Source organism: Caretta caretta, chromosome 2 (genome assembly GCF_965140235.1).
Source record: "Caretta caretta isolate rCarCar2 chromosome 2, rCarCar1.hap1, whole genome shotgun sequence".
Classification (NCBI taxonomy): Eukaryota; Metazoa; Chordata; order Testudines; family Cheloniidae; genus Caretta; species Caretta caretta.
Genome location: NC_134207.1, coordinates 70,252,097 through 70,278,645, shown reverse-complemented (window position 1 = coordinate 70,278,645; position 26,549 = coordinate 70,252,097). Strand labels below are relative to the sequence as shown.

General features: G+C 41.9%; 1 protein-coding gene and 1 long non-coding RNA gene across 2 annotated transcripts in view; one reads left to right on the top strand and one right to left on the bottom strand.

The window, feature by feature from the left end:
• Window positions 1-5,638: 5,638 nt before the first annotated feature.
• On the bottom strand, window positions 5,639-26,531 carry LOC125632450 (uncharacterized). The gene is made up of 3 exons (XR_007355309.2): window positions 25,777-26,531; window positions 7,741-7,835; window positions 5,639-6,840 (listed from the first exon to the last, which is right to left on the bottom strand). It is a non-coding gene; the product is annotated as an uncharacterized LOC125632450 (long non-coding RNA).
• RGS20 (regulator of G protein signaling 20) overlaps window positions 11,237-26,549 on the top strand; it is a 66,712-nt gene continuing 51,399 nt past the window's right edge. The window contains exon 1 of the mRNA XM_048840670.2: window positions 11,237-11,307. The gene's annotated coding sequence lies outside the window, so the exon portion shown is untranslated. The remainder of the gene's footprint in view (window positions 11,308-26,549) is intronic.

Genomic DNA, 26,549 nt, shown 5'->3' with positions numbered 1-26,549 from the left:
GGGTTGATCACCTCCCAACCAGTAGAATCGGTCACCTGTGTTTTCTCTCTCCTTCTGTCTCCAGCTGAATGACTACCTCAGTGTTTATACTAGAGGTCTCAATTAATTGCAGTTAACTGAAGCAACTAATGCAAAACAAATTAAACGAGATTTATTAAATTAGTCACAATTAATTGCAGTTTTAATCACACTGTTAAACAATTATAGAATACCAATTTAAAATTGTAAATATTTTTAAATATTTTCTATATTTTCAAACATTGATTTCAGTTACAGATTTCAATGTGTACAGTGCTCACTTTATATTATTATTGATTTAAAATATGTGCACTGTAAAGAAGATAGTATTTTTCAATGCACCTCATACAAGTACTGTAGAGCAATCTCTTTATGGAGAAAATGCAACTTACAAATGTAGAATTAATTTTTTTTTAACAAAACTGCACTCAAAAACAAAACAATGTAAAACTTTAGAGCCTACAAGTCCACTCAGTCCTTCTTCTTGTTCAGCCAATCACCAAGTCAAACAAGTTCATTTACATTTATGGGAGATAATGCTGCCCACTTTTTATTCACAATGTCACCTGAAAGTGAAAAAAGGCATTCGTGTGGCACTGTTGTAACTGGCATTGCAAGGTATTTAAGTGCCAGATATGCTAAACATTTGTATGCCCCATCATACTTTGACCACCATTCCAGAAGACATGCTTCCATGCTGATGACTGGTTCTGCTCGCTAACAATCCAAAACAGTGCGATCGATGCACATTTATTTTCGGCATCTGACTCAGATGCCAACAAGAGAAGGTTGATTTTCTTTTCTGGAGGTTCAGGTTCTGTAGTCTCTGCTTTGGAGTGTTGCCCTTTTAAGTCATCTGACAGCATGTTCCACAGCTCATCCCTCTCAGATTCTGGAAGACCCTTCAGATTCTTAAACCTTCAGTTGAGTGCTGTAACTATCTTTAGAAAACTCATAGTGGTACCATCTTTGTGTTTTGTCAAATCTGCAGTGAAAGTCTTCTTAAATCAAACATGTGCTTGGGTCATCACCCGAAACTATCATAACACAAAATATATGGCAGAATGCAGGTAAAACCACAGAGCAGGACACATACAATTTTGCCCTAAGGAGTTCAGTCACAAATTTAATTAACACTTTTTTTTTAAATTAGGGTCATCAGCATGGAAGCATGCCTCTCCCTTCTTGTCTCATTTCTGTTCATTCTCTCTCTCTCTCACATGCACCTTTTGTTTTAGGTTGGGGTTTATGCTTACACTTATGTTAATGGAAGGGTGAGTTCATACCTATCCATCTGAATGGGGTTTTAATTCAACCTATAATGAGGTTTCACCTAGCTCATAACAATACCTTTGTGGATATGTCTACATTGTGATGCAGGCTCACACGCATGCTCACAAGGCTATAAAATTGCAGTATCCAGGCTCAGCTGAAACCTGGACTCTGAGACCCTGTTCCCTCGCACAGTCTCAGAGCCCAGGCTCCAGACCAAGCCTGAACATCTACACTGCAATTTTTAGCCTTGCAGACGGAGCTCCATGAGCCCAGATCAGCTGAGCCCTCTCTGAGACTTGGTGCCATGGGATTTTCATCACACTGTGGGCAGCATGTTTATTTCTATGTGAACAAAGAGATCATTAACAGATTTAACAGATTCATTCATCTGATGCTGTAGATTAACAAACACATTTCAAGATTTAACTAACACATCTGTGTGCTTTTGCAAATTGCTACATATATTAATGTTTCCACCATATAAAAAAGTTTCAAGGCCCTTTTCACAGCATTTGTGCTGGGCAACCATGTCTAGTTAGTTTATGCAGTTGCTGTTCTGGTTGCTAGTGGAAAAGACTCCACTCATTCTGAATAGAAATCTGTTGCTAGGAAAACATACTTGCAGGTAGGTTTTGATTTCTGGCACTGAGTGGTCCACTTAGATCTAGTCTCATGCTTTTGTAAGTGTTTGTATCCTGCTTTCTCATGAAATTTAGGGTAATCCCTGCTTCAGCTCTGGTCTTTAGCACAGACCTTCAGTGCTTCTGAGAGCACTCCTAGGTACAGGCATCTGTAATAAAAGATACTTGCTTTGTCTCCCCCAAGTCTCAAGTCACTTTAGAAAGGATGATAAGTATCACTAGCCCTATTTTACAAACAGGAAAACTGAGGCATGAAGGAGCTATGTGATTTTCCCAAGGCACACAGCAAGCAAGTGGCAGAGGCAGAAGGATCCATTTCCTTATGCCAAGGCTTCTGCCCTAGCTTCTGGCGCACTCACTCACCAGGAGCTGAAAACCATCTTTGTTTTGGTTTGGGTTTAAGGCACAGCACTTAGGTGCTATAAAATATACGTGCTGTCAGAACCACACATTTTAGGAACTCTGCCAGCATTTACTCAAATAGAATTGTAACTCACTGGCTTGCGTGTGTTGTGTCCAGTCCACAGACAAGGCGAGTCTGTAGCCACTGCAGAGCCTGTCTGTTCAATTCAAGCTGCAGAGACAAGTGCCTGGTTTTTGATGACCCTTGGTTCCAGCCCCAGAGGTGGCAGACATGTAATATTAAGAACAATTAATAGAAAGACACAAAACGCAAGTTATTTCTGATGAAAAAAATATTCATTCTTTACAACCCCAGAAGTTAAAATGGATTATTTTCACAAACTGCTCTGCCCCGACTGTCTGGTGTCACTCCCGCCACACCAGCCTTTTGAGCAGATCAACATGGGAGTAGTAATCATCCCACAAAGGGTGTGGTGTATAAAAGTGGTGAATTCTGTGGTGAATTCCTCTTGCTCCGGGGAATTCAGTCAAAGAGACCCCAAACTGCCCCTTAATCTGGGATGTGTTGTGATCTAGCCTGCGTTGGTTTCTGTCCATGTTTCTAATCTTTCTAGGATGCTTAGTGTCATCTGTGTCAGCAATCCCCTGTTGTCTTATATGTCTATGAACAGCACCTAGCGCAATGGGGCACCCATCTCCATTGCAGTCTCTAGCTGCCTCTTGAGTATATGTTATAACTGTGCTGTGGTAAAGTAATTTAAAAATCATCCCACCAGGTTTCAGTTACATGCTGTTGTTCACCATCATTTAATAATAGCTGTGATTTTTGATTGTCTCCCCTCTGCCTTGCATGTATGCATGCTCTATTCTCTCCCAACCCAATGGCTGATGTTGCTGACAAACCATATGGTGCAGGAATAAAAATGAACAAAGACACAGTCAGACACTGTCACAGGATGCTACTTCAGCTACTCTATGAGCAGCAGTGCCTCATCTGTTTTCGTAGTTTCTTATTCACAAAACACACGGTCTGTTTCTGCTCACCATATGTACCTTTAATCCTCGCTTTCCAAACATGTCACGGTGTCAGACAGGGAACACAGCAGTTGGAGCCTTTCACACAGCTTTTTCTCCTCCATCATGTTCACCCTCCGTGCTCCTGCCTCGGTGTGTCTTTCATTCCGGGCCTTGCCCATGGCTAGCTCCACCTGGGAGCAGTCTGAGCCTCTGCCCTCCCCCTCCACTAAGGGCTCTGATCTATCACTCCTGGATCCACCCACTCCCTTCTTGAGTGCTTCTCCCCTCCTCTTCCCTTCCCCTCTCCCCACCCCCCACCTCTGAAGTCCTCCAGTGTGTCAATTCTCTGAGCTTGCTATATCATTAAACAGTGCCTCTGAAGGGTTACCTGGAGGGTCTACCATCAGTATTTCTTTGCACAGACCCCACAATTGAGGTCTCCCTCTCTGTCCTCCATTCCTTGTACATAAGGGAAACTTAGTCCAAGTCAGTTCCTATCATCACTGTACAGAGCAACAACTTTACCACACCCACGCTCTGACACAAATTTTCCTTGCTTCCAATGGAACGACTGCTACGGGGTAAGTATGCTTTTCCTTCATGTAGACAGTGGGCTAGCACTCTCTCCCCCTTCTATCATCACTCTAATCTAACCAAGGGAACACACAGCTGCTGAAACCACCACACCCCTTCTGGTTCTCCAGTCTACGTTGATGGGAATTGTTTTTATCCTAGATCTGCCTTTTACACTTGCCCACCCACAGAACTCTCCCAACCCATAGTCTTCACAGTATTGGAGCCACTTCAGCATCCTAGTCACTAAAGATGCACCCTATCACAGACTCCAACCGCAGGAAAGAGTCACAGTCAAGGTATATGCTTCCTAAAGAGATCACTATTAGTCTTAGTACAAAGTGTATAATGTTCCTTTAATAAAAAATGGGGGAGAGGGGAATAATCCCCTCTGTTAAAGACTCTACCAGCTCAAACTCTGTGAATGCAGATCTGGGGAGCCATACCCTTAAAAAGATATAAAAGAAAGAATTGGAGCTGCTATCCAGTCTTGAATCTCATTAAGTTGTATACTTTCTGGAGAGTCATAATAGAATGCTCATGACAGAATCAAGTCCTTAAGCTTTGTGTTTTTGTTACGTGGCAAAAACCATAGTGATTCACTCTATTGATATAATTAGGTTAGAACAAAAAACAAACAAACCTGAAATGCAGAAACAAAGTGACTAGTTTTGTATGAATTTCAAAAGTAAGAAGGTCAACAACTTTTCCCCTTACTAGACTAAACATAGGCCAAAATTCAGCAAATATGCATCAAAATTCAACTACAACAATGGATGTCAATACTAAACATCTATTTGCAGGGTGAGGAACCACATTTCATGATCTGGGTACAGTAAAAGGCTACCAGTTGCATTTACATAGATGAGAGAATCAGTCACATTGTAGCCTAAAAACACTGAAAAGTTCTCTTTCATGTAAAAAAGCTAGTTGAAGGCATTACAAAAAGCTTAGCTCCTGATCCTGCAAAACACTTACCAGCAACCACACACCACACAACAGATAGTTATGCATGTGTGTGAGTATTTGCTTCAGGTTGGGGGGCTGTCTGTAAGCAAGGACTGGCCTGTCTCCCAAGATGCGTGAGAGTGATGGGTCGTCCTTCAGGATAGGTTGTAGATCCTTGATGATGCGTTGAAGAGGTTTTAGTTGGGGGGTGAAGGTGATGGCTAGTGGTGTTCTGTTATTTTCTTTGTTGGGCCTGTCCTGTAGTAGGTAATACCCACCTGGTGAAGTGAAGAAACAGACTGACAGAGCCAGAAGAGTACCTGGAAGTTACCTACTACAGGACAGGCCCAACAAAGAAAATAACAGAACTCCACTAGCCATCACCTTCAACCCCTCTGCCATGTACATTGGCCAAACTGGACAGTCTCTACATAAAAGAATCTATGGACACAAATCAGACATCAAGAATTATAACATTCAAAAACCAGTCGGAGAACACTTCAAACTCTTTGGTCACTCGATTACAGACCTAAAAGTGGCAATTCTTCAACAACAAAAACTTCAAAAACAGACTCCAATGAGAGACTGCTGAATTGGAATTAATTTGCAAACTGGATACAATTAACTTAGGCTTGAATAAAGCCTGGGAGTGGATGGGTCATTACACAAAGTAAAACTATTTCCCCATGTTTATTCCCCCTCCCCCCCCCACCCCCTCCGGCTGTTCCTCAGACGTTCTTGTCAACTGCTGGAAATGGCCCACCTTGATTATCACTACAAAAGGTTTCCCCCCCACCCCTGCTCTCCTGCTGGTAATAGCTCACCTTACCTGATCACTCTCCTTACAGGGTGTATGGTAACACCCATTGTTTCATGTTCTCTGTGTATATAAATCTCCCCACTGTATTTTCCACTGAATGCATCCGATGAAGTGAGCTGTAGCTCACAAAAGCTTATGCTCAAATAAATTTGTTAGTCTAAGGTGCCACAAGTCCTCCTTTTCTTTTTGCGGATACAGACTAACACGGCTGCTACTCTGAAACCTGTCAATAATGTGTTGCTGTCTTAGAACCCAGTCCTGCAAAGCAGTTAAGAACATGCATAAATGTGTCTACCATGAGACTCCTGCAAAGCACCACTCAACTCAAAGTTATGCATGTGCTTAAACACTTTGTGAGGTTGGAGACTAAGGGTTTTCTACACTACCAAATTAAGTTGAGCTAAGTTAGGTCGACGTACAGTCACCACAGTAATTATTACTGAGGTTCATGTCCACACTATGCCCCCTCTGTCAGTGGTGTACGTCCTCAACAGGAGCACTTCCACCAACTTAACTGCGTGGAGCATTGTGGGGCACTGACAGCCAGAACTTCCCCCCTCCCCTCACCCTAGGACTCACAGCTGGATCCCAGCTGCCCCAGGGCTGACAGCCCATGGCAAGGAGATATAAGTAACAGTGTCTACACAGACACTGCGTCGCCTTAACTACATCACCCTAAGCGCTATGCCTCTCGGGGAGGTGGAGTTATTAGGTCAGTGTAGTGGACGACTTACATCAGCGGGAGCAATGTTGTAGTGTAGACACTTACAGAGTTAAGTCAATGTAAGCTGCCTTATGTCAACCAAACTATAGTATAGGCCGAGCTTGAGAAAGCAAGACTGTATTGAGCACTTACAGGAGTTTATCCCATGTGTAACTACAGCCATAGTAGCCCTCAAAGCACAAGATAACAAAAGGCAATTCTCCTCAGCCAAAATATGGAAAACAAACAAAACTATCATATTTTACCATCTCTGGAGGTTGTGACACAGTGCCTTCATTGTGCTACATAACTCTCAAAAGAGTACCTTGACAAGGGTTACCTTCAGAAGGATTAGATCCTGACTCCAGATACATCACTGCATTTTCCACTCAGGTTACCATTCAAATAATCAAGGTCAGATCATTGTCTAGTAACCACTGACAGCACAACTTGTGTGGAGTCACAATGTATAGATGATTTTGCTGCCATGAGAAAAACAAAGAAAAAGATGAAGCAAGAATAAAGATTGAAATAAAAGAGAGCAAGAATAAAAGTTGCAAACTGCTTGATCGTAAAGAATAAAAATGTAAGCTAGTTTAAGCATAACCCTAGACTAAATGAAGGTGGATGATTCATCATCTGCAATAAGAGTCTTGGCAGTCAGATCACAAGGCTTTTTTCTGTTCTCTTCCCTTTCTTGTAATAAAAACAATGTATCCCTGTTCTCTCTATATATTTGGTGAATTGCAGAAGCATACTGTACTTGTGCCATTTGACCTTTTCAGAATTTTATAACTTGCCTGGCTTTCCATTACATGTCTGCAGCGGTTTTTAGCCAGTGTAGAAGAAATAATTTGGAAGACCTATCAAAATAAAGTAGACTTAAAAGGTCAGGATAATAGGGCACACCTCTACAGTTCACAAAGTGTACTTGACATTAAAAAAAGAAACCAAAAATGGCAAAGCTTTAATCCATTTGTCCACTAGGAGGAATTGAGGAGCAGTGCAAAACAAACCTCTTCCCTCCTAATGAGATCTTATCCTAACCCATCTGGGAGGTTGGATAGAACATTTTTCTTATTTCCTAGAGGAAACCATTTCCCAGTATTAAAAAGGATTACACTTTCAGAGTGGTGGCTGTGCACTGGAAAAGCACACAGAGCACAATTTCCTTCAGGCTCTACTGCATCTAAAACCTGTATCAAAACTTCACTCCTGCCCTAGGGTGATTCGTTAAGGGCCTGATAATTCCTATGGACTTAAACAGCCTTTGGATCGGGCACTAAAAGAGGAGTGCTTTATTAGCATTGATGAACCTACCATCAAAACATGGATTTCCCCATGGGGGCGGGGATAAGGCACAGAGCTATTAAGTCACTCACAGTCACCCAGAAAGCCTGTGGCAAACTGAATTTAAAATATACATCTTGGAGTTCTGTGCATCATGTACAAGATCATCCTTTTCTGGAAGCACCTTCTGAAAAAGAAAAAACCCTGTAAGAATCCGTCTTGAATGCATGCTGAAAGAGAACTCATGGGAATTTGCCTGCCTTTGCCTTTATTTGAAAGTGAGCCTATCACAGATGTTTAAGGGCATGAACCTGAAAAGTTCCCACTCATAAGTGCGCTCAGCACATAACAGGCTTGTCCCTCTAAAGACAAAATGAATGGAATTAGCTTTAAGAAAACACACACACATACTTTTCAACTACAGATGAGCAAATGACAGATGTATTTGCTTTAAGTATTTTTAGAGATTTTTGCTAAATAATCTAACACCTGAGGTTCCTTTATGGGCTTTTTTTTTTTTTGGGTCAGTGTTATGCAATAATTTATGCAATGAGGGAGCAAGAAGGCTTTTGAAAATCCCACTAGGTGCCTGCATGCCTTTAAAGTCAGATCCAAGCTGACTACCCAAGGATTCAAGGACACTCCACCAAAACTCCTCCACACACTAGATTTGACCCACTGAACCATGACCAAAGTTTCTCATCTAGAAGTGGAGCTGCGGTGCCACATTGAGTAGTTGGGGATGCTTGAGCACCTAGCTCATCCCACTGCTCTCAATTAGTCCCTGTTTTCTGCCTCTGATTTTTCCATTTAATCAAATGTTCCTCTTGATTTCATATTTGCCCCATTGCAGGATCTTAAGATCCTATGCAGCAAGAGCTATTCTCCCTTCCCCAGGAGTGACGGGTTCTGCATGTGGGAAGACAAGGGATGGGGTGCAGCAGTTGGCAGCTTAGTAATCCCCCATTCCTCCCACCTAGGGATCAAAGAGATCTCTTCTCAGAGGCATAACTTTCATTATGACCTTATGTGGGAGGCTTCAGCGAATGCTGTCATTCCTCAGACAAAACAAGAACTGGTCCATAGCGAGCAGGTTTCTTACTGCTTGAACCACCACAGTCTATTGCTCTACATATTTTGTTTTCACCTCAATGTTTATGTAGCTCTGGGAGGTCATTATTCTGTGATCATTTTTTAACCAACAAAATAGAAGGCCCTAGCTACAGTGAAGCCACTCTGGTTCCAGTGTGCAAAGGGAAAAGACACCAGGGCTTTGTGTTGGGAACCTATAACCCCTCTGCATAATGGAATTGGGCTCCACAGTGACTTGCTGCATCCCACTGTGTAGGGTGGTTTAGGTTTTGTGGGTGAAGAGGACCAATGGGCCAGAGAAGGTAAATCTGCGACCATTCCCTCTATACCATTCATTGGGGTACTCAGGGTGTATGGCAAACTAATGACTACAGTATGGCAACAGTAGCAACTCTTAGTGGAGACACTCTATGCCCTGGTGTACACTATTGCTCTGCTGCCTGGGAGAGAGGATTCCTTACCCACCACCCACACAGACTCCTCAGATACTAGGACTTACCATTTGCCTCATTAACTCCTAAATAAATCAGTTCCTGGCTTGAAAAGATCTGATAAAGCCAATTTAATACATTTTGTGAATTTCATGCAAGAAAAATCCACTCATCACTCTAACTTCTTTGGAACTGAATTCTGGATTACCATTTAATGAGACCAACATAAATTACTCTGCATAAAAGAAAGATGTATTAATTACAGAAAAATAAATTTGCTTTTGATTAGAATAAATAAATCTCCCATTTTCTCCCCAGATATTCAGCAGGATCAAATCATCTTGTCCTGTAAAGTACTATACAGAAAGAACAGGGCTGTATAGAAATGAGAGCTGGAGAGAGAGAGATTGTGAAATTGGAGCAGCAGAACAAAATTAATAATTCTTAGAACCTTGAGAAGTAAGTGGAGTTGGGGGCTAAAATAACCGGGAGCAGTGGTCTCTCTCCTTCACTGAAAGCTGGGGGTGGGCGGGGGGGTGGAGAAGGGGAATGGATCGTGCTCTCCACCTGCTCTCCCTGTCTTAGAGAAACCCTGTTCCCCTTCCTTCTGCTTCTTCACTGGCTTGTGAAGTAATATTTCACCAGACAGGGAAATCTGAAGTAGAAGCAGTAGGAGGAGCTGGTTCTTAACTGGGCATCACTGCTTTGCTGCCAGTAGGTGGAGTAGCAGCAGCACCTGGTGGGAGAAAAAGAGACCTCCCATCTGGAAGTCCTCTATCCTCATCCTCTCTTCTATATGAAGGAGATGTCCAGAGCACTAGCTTCCCCTGCTGGGGGGCAAGGGGAAAACAACACCATCCAGCCTCACAGAAAATATATTTGGCCCAAAGGATGCAATACAAACCTATTGGTTAAGCCTCACCAGCAGCTCACCAGCTTAGTAAAATAGTTGGATTAATATACTGGACTACAGCATGTAGTAATGATTTCCAGTGTAACTGATCTCACTCAGGCAAACTCAAACGACTGAGAAAGCAGTCCCTTGATGCCTCCTAACAAAGGTGAGGAGGCAATCAAGGAGCAGTTATTTCTCACTGATAACAATATAAGAGTTACTAACAGACTGAAGTTTAAATCACATTTACACAATCTGAATGGAATGTTAGCAATGGTGGAATATTCCTTCCTCCTCTCTGCTCCCACCTTTATTTCAGAAACTATTTCAGAACAAATAAATAAATCATGCATACTGAATGCCAGTTCTTACACAGCTAATTAATGAATGTGTTCTGCTCATCCTCATACACCCTGGTCGCATGTATAAAGACAAGATCTGGATCTGTTAATAATCTGCCTGAAGTTTCAGTCTTTAAATGTAGTTTAAGTCTCTATCTGCAAAGATAGCTTCTGCTAATATGGTATTTTCATTGAGACTAGAAGGATTAACACTAGACCATCTGTTCAGTAAATTGGGCACCATGTGATTGATAAATATCATTGACCTAATTGAACTCTCCCATTTAATGGGGCATGCAAAGCAGAACTGCGTCACTCCATGTCTAATTCCTTCTTTCTTCAAGAAATCAAACCCATTACTTGTACAATGCAGTTGTATTCAAGGTTTATGAAGAAGGCCTGCATCTCCTGAAAGGTACTCTGTATGCCCTTCTTCCTTTTGAATCCTGCCTCAACATACCAAGACATACATAATAGTAAATCTAATCTCTAAACTGCAAGGAGCCATGAGTTAATGCTCTGTGGATAAGGCACTGGATCTTAGAGAGCAGATTAGCATGTCTGTCTGCACAACTGTCAAAACTGCAGTAAAGACCCAGCAAACTGCAAGAGGTCCAGACATTTGCTCATGTATGTAAGGGAAAAGTTAACTCTTCTGATGCTGTTGCCATTCAGCCGAATGTTTGGGTTTTGGTTCTGTTTCCTAGTTAAAGGATAGTGCTTTTCCAAGAGCGCTCATTGTGGAATCAGATCCAGGGACAGCTCTTTATACAATCAATGTGGAGGCAATATTTGCTCCCCTTTTGGGCACACAGCAATAATGCAGACAGTTACAAGGCAAAGGAAACCCTAAAGAATGAAAATGAGGAAGACTCCAAGGAAGCTTGGCAGCTTTTTAAGGTAAGAACAAGCCCAGAGTTATCCAAATGTCTTGGTGGAGTAGGAAAAGGGGGTGTCTGAAAAGAGTAAGAAAGCACTGGTATATTCACACCAATAATTGGACTTGTCACTTAGAATTCTCTAAAGTTCTATTTATTTAGCCTTTCCTTTTTACTAAATCTAGTCAGCTGCAATCTCATCTCCAGCATATGTTGTAATTGCCATGAAAATGAAACCGATCAGGTTGCCCCCAAATTTTCCTGGGTTGCTTTCAAACAAATTAAACAGAACGGTTTAATTCAGAAAAAGGGATTACGCTTGCATGAGCTAATTTATAGTAATCAATTGAGGGGAATAAGACAGTTGCATGGTGGTCTAGGAGAATATATAGTAAGATGAAGAGATCCAGATTTTTACTGACATTACCCCCAGATGTGTTCTGTTCATATGTGTCAGGAATATACCCTGGAGAGAATGTATGAAGATGGGTATGTGGGATGTGTTCAGATATAGGGCAATACAGAAATCACTCAAGGGTGCAACATTAACCACCCTTTTGTAAAACTGTGGAGCTAAAGTATTTTTCTTTCGTTAAAAACCAATTCCCAGAGGTGATAACTGTCTGCCATAGGTTTGAAAGCTGACTGAAGGTGTGAAACAACATTATCTATGTGGAGCGTGGGTGTGAGTGCAGTTGCAAAGGAAAGAGGTCAAATCGTTCTAGAGCTCTGGACTTTTCAGAATTGGTGCAGCTCCACTGTGTTGTGGGGCAGACAACTTGATTCCTGGAACACATGCAGGGGATCCATACCTTCTCTGCACTGCAAAGCCCAGCTCCATTAGACTCACTAAGCACCAGTGAGGCAGGAGGGAGAGAGTTTGGAGACAAACTGTAACAGGGTACAGCCAATAGAGCAAGGATGAACCAGCTGTTTCCGGAACCAATGCATGTCATAGAATCATAGAAGTTAGAGATGGAAATGGCTATTAGATATCCATTCCATCTCCCTGGGGCCAGGGCAGGGTTGTTCCCTAGAGTACATTTTCCTGTGCATTATCCAGACCATGACCCAAGACCTACACGGCCCCAGTTGCTGCTGTATTTTCTTGTAAAATTGAGGCCCTCACTATTACTGGTTATGTAAGAAGATGACTTGTGCTATCCGCAATTTCATTTACCTACAGTACAAACATATAGTAACTAAACATCCCAAATGGCAGCACTTCTACCACTTTTCTGAGGAGGCTACTCCACAGCCTATTACATCAATGGGAGAAAGCTTTTCCTGGTACTCAGAATAAAACTTTCCTTTCATAATTTCATGTTGTTATTCCCAGTTATATGCCCACAAACCACAATCTATTGATTATTACTGTCATGCCCAGGAACCCCATCATGGACCAAGACTCCCTTGTTTATTCTGGTACCATGTCACATAAGGAAAATAAAGCATGCTTGGGAGCTACTGAAGCTTGGAGGCCACAGTAGCAATCAGAGCCATTCCAAGGCCTTTTATGCCCTGGAGAGAGGAGAATGCCTTCTCTGTAAGCCTACAGAGAACCCCCCTGTACTAAGCCGAGGTACTCTAGTAGGGCACAGAGTTTTAGGTTTAAGTCTTCATATGCGATAACAGAAGTATTACCGTTAGTTAAAATATGTTTTTCATGTTAACCTGCCTCAGGTTAGCTAAGTGATGTGTCCAAGGTGACATACCAGATCAATAGCTATGCTAGAAATGGAACCCAAGTGTTTTGACCTCAGCTCTAACCACTTGGTTGCAATCCCCATACAGATAGTTTTCCAACACAGGGCTTGTCTCAGTGTGCTTTGTATCTCAATGTATTCCTGTCAAGTGAAACAGTTTAATTTTAGCTCCTTTAAGAGGGATGAGGAGCTTTGATCTTTCGCACTTCTGTCTGAATGCAAGAGCTGACGTTTAGCTTTGTACAGGGATGATTCTGCAGAAACAAAGAGAGAGCTCATCGCAGCTTCTTTTTTCAAAGCTATTCTGCAATTGCACGAACATAAAAAAAATTAAACAAAAGACGTTTTGATTCACAAAGGCTTTTACTTTAGCATCAAGAAGAACTGCTGAGATTTTATGACTATATGTACTGTTCAGTGTTGCCTGAGAGCCTGTAATAATTCTACAGGCTATAATTAAAGGGTAATCTCTGCATAAATAGAGTAATAATTTATGCACATTAATGGCAGACTTGCATATTAATTAAGTGTAAGCTATCCAGTCTTCAGGACCATTTTGTACAAATTTGCAGTCTTGCTATTTTCACAGTTGTGTGATTGATGTACTTTATCTTTGAAATAGCCCCCAAATTCTCTCCTCTTGCCATGTACCTTTGAAATGCAAATATGCTAAATCCTGGGTTAATTAGGGTAATACTGTCAAAGAATATAACCCTCTTTCACATTAATTCAGACTCCTGAACATGGTTCCATAAATTGTTCAGCAAACCAATCCTAGACTGCCCTGTATCAAAGGGGTTTATGTTTTAATGACTATAAGCAGGCCTATTTAAGTGAAACAAAATATCATGTCAGTTACTAAATTGCTCATTCAGCCTGAGTTCTGAACAGACTAACTATGCGGATATGGAAAATCTAAACACTCCTCTCCACTAACATAGAAAGAGGGAAGCAGGAGCCAGTAACACTGAATTGATGGTACAGGGGAGAAATCAGCAGCTCTGCTACTTCCTCCCATCTTCCCCCTGGAAGGAACTATTGAAGTCACTCCTACCTAAGTCTGCCTGGGTTGAGTCCAGGCCAAGCTGGGGGATAAGCCATACTGTGGGGCATGCTCCTCATGTCTGGGTGGATGACTACATTGAAGCAAGTGGCATTCAAGAAAAATATTGAATTAAAATGTAGTACCTTTATGTGTCCTCAGTCCTAGAGCCACAGCCAGAGCATCTTCAGAGCTGCTCTAACTTATGGTGCCAGCATGCTGTCAGGGCTGACCAGCACCCACTGTGCTCCGGTCATGCCCATTCCATCCCCAACACACCTCTTGGGACCAGGAGCAGGAGGCATAAGGCTGGTCATGTCAGCTGTACACCAACCAGGAATTTCTCAGTGCCAGGGAAATTCCAATCTGCCTTGGCAGGGTAGCTTTCCAGGCCCTTTGCACTGCCAATGCAGTGCCATAGTGGAGTAGAGACCAAAGATATGGGCCATCCTGCTCTACTTAATGAATCCTTTCAAGAGCCAAAGCAAAGATACATTACTTGTAAATGCCCTTTGCCTGATAAGTGCTTTCCATGAGCCTTACAAATACCCTGTAGTCATGGATTGCATTTTCATTGGCAGATTCTTTCCACAACAGCTAGGGGAATATAACTGTAGAGTTCAAGCATTATAAGCTCAATCGGAACAGCTCAGCACTGCTCACTCATTTAGTTTAATAATATGGTGGCTCTTCCATCCCATTTATTTACAATAGCTTAAAAAAATGCATCTCCATTTGCTTACTCAAAAGAAAAGATGCAATGAGGGACAAGAAATTCTAATAACAAAAATCTTCATTTCAAAAGCTGTTAAACCTTGCTTAGTGTGGTTGGGCAGCTGCCCCACACAGGTAGATGAAGGGTTAAAGCAGACCTCAGGGAGGCGGCGCAAAACCCAACCAATGGGAGGAGGGCTTGTAGAGAGCCAATCAGGAGAAGGTTTGTTGGAGCAGCCAATCAGCGTCAGAGAGGGCTATATAAGAAGGGCTGCTCAACAAAGATGGGGCAGTCTCTTCCTGGAGTGCAAGAGAGAAGAACTGGCTGCCTTAGAGAAACACTTTGGATAGAGTAGTGCTGGATAAGGTCAGGGGAGTAATAGAGAGCTCTACCCTGAAGACCGCCAGATGGAGGCTCCTGAGACAAAGGGCTAGGAAGGGACTAGGGCTCCAGGGAAGTGGTCTAGGAAAATAGCTGGTGGGAGCTGGAGGAGTGGCACTATGTGGCTGCCAACTATGGGGTCCCTGGTTTGGGGCCTGGAGTAGTGGGGGGGCCTGGCCCCCTCATTTTCCCCCACTTGCCACAGTTTACCCCTTGAGGTGAGGGGCTAGACCGAATATTTGGCCTGCAGTTTACCCCTTGAGGTGAGGGGCTAGACCGAAGGCTGCAGCAAGCCACAGTGGCAAGTGGATGGACTAGAGATTGCCGGTTCCCCTGGAAGGGGGGAGAAAGTGGAGTGGGGCATAGCTGGATAGCCATGCCCAGAAGAGGGCAACACAGGTCTTAGAGGCGGAGCAGTGATGGCAGTGAGACACCACTATGGGAAGGTGCACTGACAACCAAGAGCTAGTTCTGAGCACTGCCAGCAGGAGGCACTGAGGTAGTGAGTCCTACCCCGAGGACCGGCTCTAGGCACCAACAAAGCAAGCATATGCTTGGGGCAGCTCATTTCAAGGGGTGGCATTCTGGCTTTTTTTTTTTCCTTGGGTAGTTGCACTCTGAGCTTGGGGTGGCAAAAAACCTAGAGCTGGCCCTACCTGCCCCGTTACACTTAGTGACTGCTACGTATGTACCGATCACATCAAGTACAAGGTCAGAGCCCTGAAAAGTCAGGAAAAGAAGAGTTAAGGTCACCATAAATCCCACACTAAGTGAAAACGCATTTAGATCAAGTATATGGAAATACACCTGTCTTCACAATTGAAGAACCTTATCTCCTGAGTCAAACTGAATACTATCCTTTCATCAATAGTCACAGAAACACAGCACAGAACATTTCTGAACAAAGTAAAACTTAAAGAAACATGACAATTTAAACAATAATCAGCCTCAGCTGCAAGTATAGATACCTATCAAATTTCACTATTTTATATATATATAAAATATCCTAAAGAAAGAACCATTATAAGTACAACTTTTCCACTGTCAGTTGAGATATATATTAACTGACTACAACAGACAAGCAATGCTTGCCTGACAACTCTACCCAGTTAAAAGGTGGTGATCTGGCTAGAAAATGTTACATTTGTTTTGCTCACTCAGTGTTGCAAGTGGTTCGTAAACCCATTCACATCTTAGGAAGGTGGGAGTGCCTCTCCAGAGACTGAAGTTCTAGGGTGTGGGCTGACTAGTTCACATGGAGAAATGTTAGGACCAACCAAGTCTAAGGGGAAGGCTTGGGGTGGATTGTCTCTCATTTACTTTTCAGGTCCTTCTGTAAATAAAATAAATCCCCAAGTTTGGGCCTGCTGTAACCTGTGTGCATTGTGGTTTTGGAGCAATGGGTGGGGAAGTCACTTGCTCACAGTGATATGTTCTACCTAAATGTATTCTTTAAAGAAAAAATATTTAGATATCAAAATCAAGAACAAAAATCTATGGATCAGAGTTAGGTTGTTATGTTGTGAGGAAATATAGCTTATTTTATATGTGAATAACTTGTAGGCATTTACTGTGATACAGGTCATGTTTATAATATCCTTAACTATTAATTTACTTGTTTTCAGAGCTTGGTTTTTGTACATGATGTGATAGGTTCTTGTCTCTTATTAACCTTAACTGATCTTTTTTAAGCAAGACCCCAGATCATACTTCTGCTATGGAAGAACCCACAGGAAGGACCTCTGTGAAAGGGAATCTCTGGGGATTCTCTTATTGAGTTCCTCCATAAAGGTACAGATAAGAGGATGGTTTTTATACCTTTCAGACCTCCAAAGAAATAGGCTGTAAGACTCTGTGAAAAGTAACTCACACCATTAGAGCCACAGGGAGTTTCAAGTGGTCCCCCTCCCTGACATCTCCCCTTTCTGCTACTGTAGGATCAGTCCCTTCTATTGCAGCTCAGCCCTCTGTCTGGGTCCCACATTCCAATCCACTCCTTTTATCACATACAAAAGAGAATCCAATAGTAGAAAAGCTTTTGGTGCCCACAAGGGCTTCTGGGGTTTCTCCTTAGCTTTGGGCACAGGGCCTTCGCCATCTGGATTCCCCGCTGAGGGGTAGACTTCTATTTTTACCCCACCTCTAGGGGTTGATACAGGGAGCCCAGGTCCACCCTCTATACCAGCTCCAATCCAGGGCCTGATGATGGACAGCCAAGTTCTGCACCTTTGGGTGCTAAATAGCTGCCTCCCTAGATCACTCCCTAGCTGAGTCCCTTTTTCACCCCACAGAGTAAATTAAAGAACTGAATAAAAATAAAGTTTCCAATCTTCCCTAACAGGCACCAGTCTCTCCTTTGCAAGCTTGGTCAGGTCTCAAGCAACAGGCGCTCCAGAGCAATGATTTCCTCAGGCCAGAGTTCTGTTCCCTTCCACTGCTTCTTTTCTTTTGACCTGCTCCGCTCCCCCTTTTAAGCTCTACCTCCAGCTTATGCAGGCTCTGCAGGTGTGGCCAAGCAGGGTCACCTGGGCCCAGAGCTGCTCCTTAATCCCTCATTCTCCAGTGTGAGGTTTGTACATCCCATCACAGACTCGCCTCCAGTCCTGGTGGATTTTTATTTCCAATGACATCAGTGATATAAACCAGGGAAAAGGCCAATATAGATTACTGTCATGCTCCTCTCTCTCCTTTTTATGCCTGCCAACTCCTGTTGTGTTAAACAGTTGAAGTTAATTGCTTGAAAGGCCTCACCTCAATAAACTGAGTTTCTGTAGCATGTGACTTGGGCCCTAAACAAGAGGGCAAAAAGTGTATCTCAGTTTATATCCAGAATCTCTAAGCATGGATTAGGCTGGCTCATTCTCCAGTTGAAAAATTAATATGTGAGTCATGGCCCTGAATGCCAAGGATGTTTCTTCAAAGTGAAGTTTCCACCTGTTAGTTGGAATATTTGATTCTGCAAATTGGTTGTCAACTGATATAACTGACTACCCTTCCTGGAGGTCCTGATTAAATAATAATATTAAGTCCATGAGTAGCGCATGCTTCAGTGCTTCACCTGATCAGCACCAGTGTGCTTATGTAGTACGCTGAGTCATCAAAATCTTACAACCTCAAATCACCACATTTGCTCAGTGTCTAGAGTCTCTCAATGTCTGGTTTAAATACAATACTTGGTTGTAAACAGCTACATTTAAACAAAAGCCAAACTCTACTGGGTTCTCTCCAGCCCTTTGGGGGAAGTAAGTATAAGCTACTGCAAATAGGTTCATTCTAGACTCACCCTGGCTCCTTTACGCTATTCTGACCGAATATTGGGGCTAAAATGAACCACAAGGGGCTGGGGAGAATTCAGTAGTTCAGGAAAGCATAGTGGCAATGTAAGTGACCCTCCCCATCTCACCCCCACACAGACACATGCACACACACAAGCCCTGGTATGGGTGAGGCAGTAACCATACTTAGTGCCCAGGGTTATGGAGATTTGGGGTTTCAGTGCAGCTCAGGAAAGGAGACCAGAATTTTGCTCATGTTGGACATATTTCAGCTCCTACTGTAGCCCAGAACCCAGATGAAATAAAGCTACCTTTGCTCCCAATTCCCAATGGTCAGCCCTTCTGTCCTGTGTCTCTCAAGAGCCGCCCAGAATTTGGCCTAGAACATGTAGTGATGTACGTTGTTTGTTCCTTCATGGTTAGGGAAATATTTAAGGGTATTCCAGTGGCAGCCACGGAGACAGCAGCATGTTCTAGCCTGTTCAAAGATATGTGTCTCTGAGCAGCTGCGGGGAAGCAAGGGACCTCTTGATTCCAAAGGATCCCTTAAAATACACATGGATTTCAAAGGAGACATCAAAGACACTGCCCCTCATTGAAAACTAAGAGAAGATCCTCAACTGGTGAAACTTGTCATAGCTCTGTTGACATCAGTGGACCCCTGGCTATTTATAACAGCTGAGGATCTCCCCCAAAGTCAATGACAGGCATGAAACTAACCTGTGCTGCCTCCAATACAAAACACTCTTTTCTACTTCTGCATAATGCAAACATGGTTTAGATGCAATGAACTCCCAGCTTGAGTGTGCATAGGGAAGGGCGGGGGAGACATGCACTGCCAACCTATCTCTAACAAAAACTCAAGGAGCTTCCCCTCTCCTAGGCAGGAGTAACCCACAAAGAGGAGAACTTGGCCCATAATCCTCGGTGTTGTTAGGTACAGTCCTTCTCTTTCTACCCCAGGAGATTTATCGGCAGTGCTCACTTTTCCCGGTATTATTTTAGCTGCTCTTTATCATTATCCTGATCTTGATCTTTACTTCCTGCAGGAATCATTCAAACTTCTCTTAAACATGTTAAAGACACAATGCAAGGCAGAGTTCAGAATCGGCCTGCGCTTTGTGTGTTTGTTGTGCTCTGTGGGGCTGGAGGAAGAGTGGTATGGCTTGGCTTTGCTCTTCCTACCACATTTTACCAATTCTGAGTAAGTATTCCTGTTTGTTTGCCTTCTACTTTTTACTTTCTGGTACTGATTTTAACCTCAAATCTTTAAGCACTCCCTCATTGGCTACTGCTCACCCTGTCAATCTTCTTTTTCAAGTAAACTAGTATATTTCACTGTAGTTATGGTCTTTTACTGCTCTCCAGCCACCTCCTACATGAGTAAATTATACTTCCTCCCATTGCACCCACCTTGCTAAACTGATTGATTTCAGAAATTTTGGGAAATGGGCCTGGTTTTGCTCTCACTTAAGTCATTGGCAAAACTGCCACTGGCTTCTGTGGAACAGCATCAGGCTGTAATACCCTTGTATTGCCAAGTTCTGCAATCGTGTCTTCAACTGATCCTCTCCTGTGCTAACTTCAAGAGCTCAAGAGCACTGGTTCCAAATTTCTCTATTATTTTCATTTTCTGAAAATGTTCCTCACGATCAGGAGTAGAGCTGGGCCAGCTTCTGCTTTGGTTGGAGTCTGTCCTTTCTGGATCCACAAGTTACCATCACATTAATTTAGGAAACTTATTTAATAATATGGTTGGCTGTATTTATTACTTACCAGCTCTCTGTGTAGTTAAAATAGTTTATTAAGGCCTAGAGAGCCCAGAGAATTGGTCTAGAAAATTTCTCCTCCCTCTCTTTCTCTCTTGGTGATCTTAAGCAGATACTCATCATTTCTTTTTGTTTTTCATTCCTTGTATGCTGTACCAATGAATTTCACCATCATGCTCTTTGTTCCCATTGTCACTATAAATAGTTTTGAAATGTAGCTCTTCTGAGTTTCTGCCTCTACTCTCTCATCTGTATAGATTATACCCATACAAATTGATGTTTGGTTGAGATTAATCATTGAAGGTATGCCCAGTAGAACACAATAGGATATATCCGATGTATCTACTTGTTCAGATTTGACTATATGAATATATTTTAATTTTTTTTCCAATTAACCATGAAAAGAGAGAGTGCTCTGTTCTCCCCTCACTTAGCAGATATAACACCCATGGTATGCAGAGGAAAAGAGGGCCCCTAGCAACTCAAGGAGGAATAGTACCATGGCATGTAATGTCATTAATCCTCAACTGATTTTTCTTTAGAATTTAAATTGTAGACCAATAGTGACACCTGCTGGAATTTTGTAAAAAGGGTTATTTAAATTAATAACATAATATTCCACAATCCATTCTCTAACAGTCTTCTGTTAATTGTGGGATTTTAAAGTAAAATAAAAGGAGCACTTGTGGCACCTTAGAGACTAACCAATTTATTTGAGCATAAGCTTTCGTGAGCTACAGCTCACTTCATCGGATGCTCACGAAAGCTTATGCTCAAATAAATTGGTTAGTCTCTAAGGTGCCACAAGTACTCCTTTTATTTTTGCGAATACAGACTAATGCGGCTGTTACTCTGAAACCTAAAGTAAAATAGGCATTTTCTGACCATTTTTTGTCAAGTCTTTACTTAATATTTGATGCCATCAGGGCCTGCTAACAAAACTTTGCAATAATAGGAGAATGTGTTTTAAATAATTTTGACTTAATCTACAAGGTTTTTTAATGGTCCCCCCAAAAAATCCAAAAATAAAAATAAAAAGGATTTGGGCCACACATGAATATAATGATTTTTTAAATGTAACTGCATTACATATTTTAAAAATATGTATTTATTGAAATGAATATGCAAAAAATGTTGTATAGAGTCTACTAAATCTAGCAGGGCTTCTATTTTACAAACATAGGAAATGCAGTGAAAGTAATGAGAAATTTTATGCCATTGTACCTAGTCAAAAATTCAATTTTGTAAAAAGTGTCTGGGTGCAATTTCTCTGTAGAAGATTGTCTCCTGAGTAATCTAAGCTACAGACCTCAGGGTTCTTCTGTCAGTCTGCCAGATGCCTGGATTCAACAATGTATTAAGCACATGAGCAGTCCCACTGACCTGAGTAGGACTAGTCACTGGCTTAAAGTTATCTGTGTGCTTAATTGCTCTGGACTGGGGCCAGAATAGTAGCACAACAATCATCATCATAGATCGAATTAACTCTTCTGTTCTAAAACCCTACATTCACTACGCATAACATTCTGAAACATTTGTCTTTTGAGGTGATGTTTCTAATAGTTGTTGCTCAGAGTTTTGCTTTGTAAGTTTCGTAATCCATTTGTGTTATGCAGAAGTGGCAAAGACACTGTTTTGTGACTGAAAATAGCAGAGGTTACTTGTCAAACTTCGCACTTGCCATAGGCTCTGGGCTGGGTCCCCAGCTAATATAAATTGTCAGAGATCCATTGAAGTCAATGGAGCTATGACAGTTTACACCAGCTGCAGATACGCACTTAGTTTTTAGTGAGGGCTCATGTTTTTGATGTATCTTAAGACATTTGTTTTACAGGTGACAGTTAAAGATGACTGAAGATGCACTATTATAATTACTGTGTTGAATGTATGATGTGTCCAGAGTTGCATCTTCCCATACCGATTTCTAGATTTCAGCAAAGGCAAAATACTATGTAAAAAGACATCTGGTAAGCATAACAGAGATCACTAACTTTGGAAGAATGTTCATTTAGTGATTGTCAACACTTGGAAAGTACCACATGCTAGAACACAACTTGGAGAAGTCATGACAACTAATCCTGTGTTAAACACTCAGGGTTAAATCTTGGCCCCATTGAAGCCAGTGGCAGAAAGCCCCTGTCTACATTGAGTGCTAAATCATGTTTAACGCCGTATTAGTTACCATGACTGCTCAAGGTCATGTGCTAACACAATGTAATTTCCCAGTGCAGACAAGCCCTTAGGGTGAAATTAACCCTGGACAAAGTCCTAACGCAAGGATGATGTATCACATTAGTCCCACTTAAGCCTTATTTTGAGAACCAATTGGCCTTGCACTGGACTTTGGCACGGGGTGAATTTCACCCTTTGAAAACAAAAGGACTTTGTTTGAAATAAGTCTTTATTCCAGAAGTAATGCATTGGTTCTGGTTGTTTTTCTATGTCGTTACAGTGCTTATGAAAATAAAGTACTAACAGGCAGTCCTCAGACATAGTGCAATGCAATCCCTTGATGTGCAGATGACCCCACATAGCTCTACTGTTAGATTGTATAGGCTGGATCATTCAATCCATTTACAAGATTCCTGTTGATTTTAATGGGAACTTGGGAGTTCCACTCTACTACAATACAGATTTTATTATGATCCCTCACTCAGGGTTTTGTGCTGCCACCCATCAGTATTGTATCCAAGTGCCTTCCATGTAAAATCAGTTAGCAATAGGTTCATTAAGGAAAGACAGTACACTCTGAATGTTACTAGCTTTGATGTAATGCAAATGTTAAATATGCTCAAAGCGTTTCTTGTAATATCTCATGCAATTATGATAACTTAAAATATATTCTTTAAAATGTACCCATTTTATGTATTTATGAGTTCACTCATGAACTAAATAACACATTTAAGAAAGAATTGCTGGCACTTAGACATTAAAATACCTTTGAAATAGATTTTAATTCTGAAAGCTCTCATTTCCCATTTGAAAGCTCATGTCAATCATTACAGTGAATTGTATTAAGGGCATTTTAATGTCTACATAAATGGACAAAATAATGGCTCCCTTAGTTTATGTCAAAATAGTTACATAAATTCACTATGAATCATCTTAATCATAGAATATCAGGGTTGGAAGGGACCTCAGGAGGTCATCTAGTCTAACCCCCTGCTCAATGCAGGACCAATCCCCCATTTTTGCCCCAGATCCTTAAATGGCCCCCTCAAGGATTGAGCTCACAACCCTGGGTTTAGCAGGCCAATGCTCAAACCACTGAGCTATCCCTCTCTAAATTAACTTATCTAACCAAATAAGAAATATTGAGAACTGGCTAATTCCTGCAAAGACCCAGTCTTGCACTCTTCATTCAGGCACAGGCTAATAGGAATCTGTTTAGGCAAGGGAGAAGTCAAGTACTGTATGAGCCCCAGGTAGCTATACTAACACTATTAAAAATGGCTGCTATGCTGTGTCTTGAAGTGTGATGGACTGAACATTAAAATACGTCAGAAAGTAACACAGTAATTAGAATGATAGGTTCAACTTCTATATTACCCTATTTATGATCCTTCTGATCTTAAGATTTTCAGCTACAAACACCCAAGGGATTGCATTTATACCTTGGAATAATAACTATTTTCTGCACTTCAACCCAGGAGGACCTAATGATGAAAATATATTGACAGTTCCACCCTTTGGAGACTGAGCCAGCTAGGCCGAGTACCAGGAAAACATAAAACAACAATCTGATATACTGGTGTGGCTTTCAGTAACGTCCATTCCTAACTATTCCAAAATGGAAGAAAAGGGCTGTATCCTAAAATTAAATTAAATTCCAAGTTATTTTCTCTGTGTGTTATCACTGGCTTTGTATGGGTTTAGTTGCAAATGTTCAGCAAAGTTTTACAGGGAGATTTTCTAATACTCTTATAGAGCTGTTCTTTATTATTCATTAATACTGATGTTGAAATTGAGTCCTGATCTAATATTTACCTTGAATGGTGCACAAGGAACTGTCAATATTGGATTTTGATGATGTTTCATTTAAAATACAATCCATGTGTGATGACTCCATTCCTAAATCTTAACAATCTAATAATGCAAACGTTTGCAGTAGGTTACTAGATATTGCATTACATGTAGAGTGTCACCAAAGACCCACCATTGCTTCATTGAACAGCTCAAACTTGAAGACAGTAAGGGTCTGTCTACAATGGGAGAATGGGTAGCCTTTCAGGACATATTAACTAACATATTTTGATGTAGTAGATATAATGTTGATAAATATAGTCCTGTTTCAAATGTGTTAACTGGTGATGGTCCACCCTAGGGGGAAGCCTAGGATGATGTGTGACGAGCAAACACATTTTAAAGGTGTTAAACCCTTTCTACACAAGTATAAGTAAAAGTAGGTTAGCTAACATTTAAAAACACAACCTAGTTTCTTAGTCTGGATGGGCTTTAAGTGAAATACTTCAGCTAAGTCCTAAATGTCACTGTCCATGATTGGTTCCCACAGGCTGAGTCGGCTCTGATTCAGAGTCCAGTGATGATGTCAGTGGGAGTCTTTCCATTGATCTGAAGATTCACCACAGAATAATCTCTAGGGCATAATTGCTAAACCTTTCCCTATTTTTTCCCACCCTCTCATCATAGAGACAGTGTCATTTAATCATAGACTTTAAGGCCAGAAGGGACTATCGTGATCATTCTAGTCTGACCTCCAGCACATTGCAGGCCACAGATCCTCACCCACCCACACCTGTAATAGACCCATAACCTCTGGCTGACTTACTGAAGACCTTAAATCACAATTTAAAGACTTCAAATTACAGAGACTCTGCCATTTACTCTAGTTCAAACCAGCACATGATGTGTGCCCCTATGCTGCAGAGGAATGCAAAAAAACAAAACAAAACAAAAAAAATGGGTCCCTGACAATCTGACAGGGGAGAAAATCCCTTCCCCACCCCAAATATGCTGATCAGTTAGACCCTGAGCATGTTAATGAGATCCATCAGCCAGACACCTGGGAAAGAATTCACTATTGTAACTGAGAGCCCTCCACACCTAGCATCCCTCTCCAACTGTTGGTGATATTTGCTACTAGCCATCACAGATGGGCCACATGCCACTGTAGGCAATCTTATCATACTATAGCCACCATACACTTATCAAGTTCTGTTATCATTGTTGTCAAGCAAACCTCAGAGCCACTGAAAACTCTACATGTGGGATCACCTAGGTGGCAAGTAGGATTTAATAACTATGCAGAGTGGCATAATTAACATCACAATGGTGAGCTGTGCTCCATATGAAATGGACACTTTGCAGGGGTTTTACAGAGGAGTTTCATACACAGCAGTGATTCTTTGGGTTCATGAAGGAGAAATATTAACATGGTAAAAATCAAGCTATATTATTTTCTCCTGGAAATATAGCCCAGCCCATTCTCCCAAACCCTTTGATAAAATATATTTTGGATTGTTCATGGTAATGCCCAACCAGAAAGGCATGGCCAATACATTGATGCAACCCTACCACCATTCTCTCACACAGAAAGCACTCAGATCTCCTTTAGTTTCTTCACAAGACATGCACAGCAGTACCTCTGGAGAAGTCCTAGCAGATGGAACAGCATTCGGGGCTTTGACACACAGATGAGTTCACCCACCAGCCGTCTTCTGTTCCTGCCTTTTCCTAACTGCTCCAGCCTGACAAAAAGAGATTCACTACAATAATCAACAGGAGTTTGCAGATTTGGGGATATTAGAAGCTCTCTCCCTTCCACCAGCGCAGGAGTCCCTACGGAGAGTTCCTCTCCTTTGCTAACAGATTGGGTAGAAATCAATGGCTTAACTTGCTCCAGCCTTCTGCAGGCTGCTTCCTGTTCTCGGACACAGCGGGCGCCACTTAACCTGCCCATTTGGAGTTCTTCCACATAAGGCTAATTCGTGTTCGGCCTCATCTGGGCTCGTCAAGACGGGGCTTATTATGGCTGATTCACCAGCGTGTTTGGGTTTTTCCCCAAGCTTAGCCTTTCCTATGATCATACCTAGAAGAAAAGCTTTGCTGCTAAGCAACCACACGGTTCCTGTGAGTGTAAGGAATAGCAGCTTTCTCTACAGTTCTCAAATCTGACAAGTAGCTTAACCTTGTAATAACAACGCCGTAGCCGTGTTCTCCTGCCTCATTAATGCATGGCGAGGCTTTCGATGATGCCTGAGTTCTGAAAGAGTGTCACCCTCCGCACATATCGGGGTGTGTGGGGAGCTTAAAGTTCTGACTTCACACCCTGGGGAAGCAAGTGTCTGTCTGTCTCCTGGAGCGCTCCTGGGCCTTGACAAGCTTGGAGCTTGGACTGGGAAAACACAAGAACCCT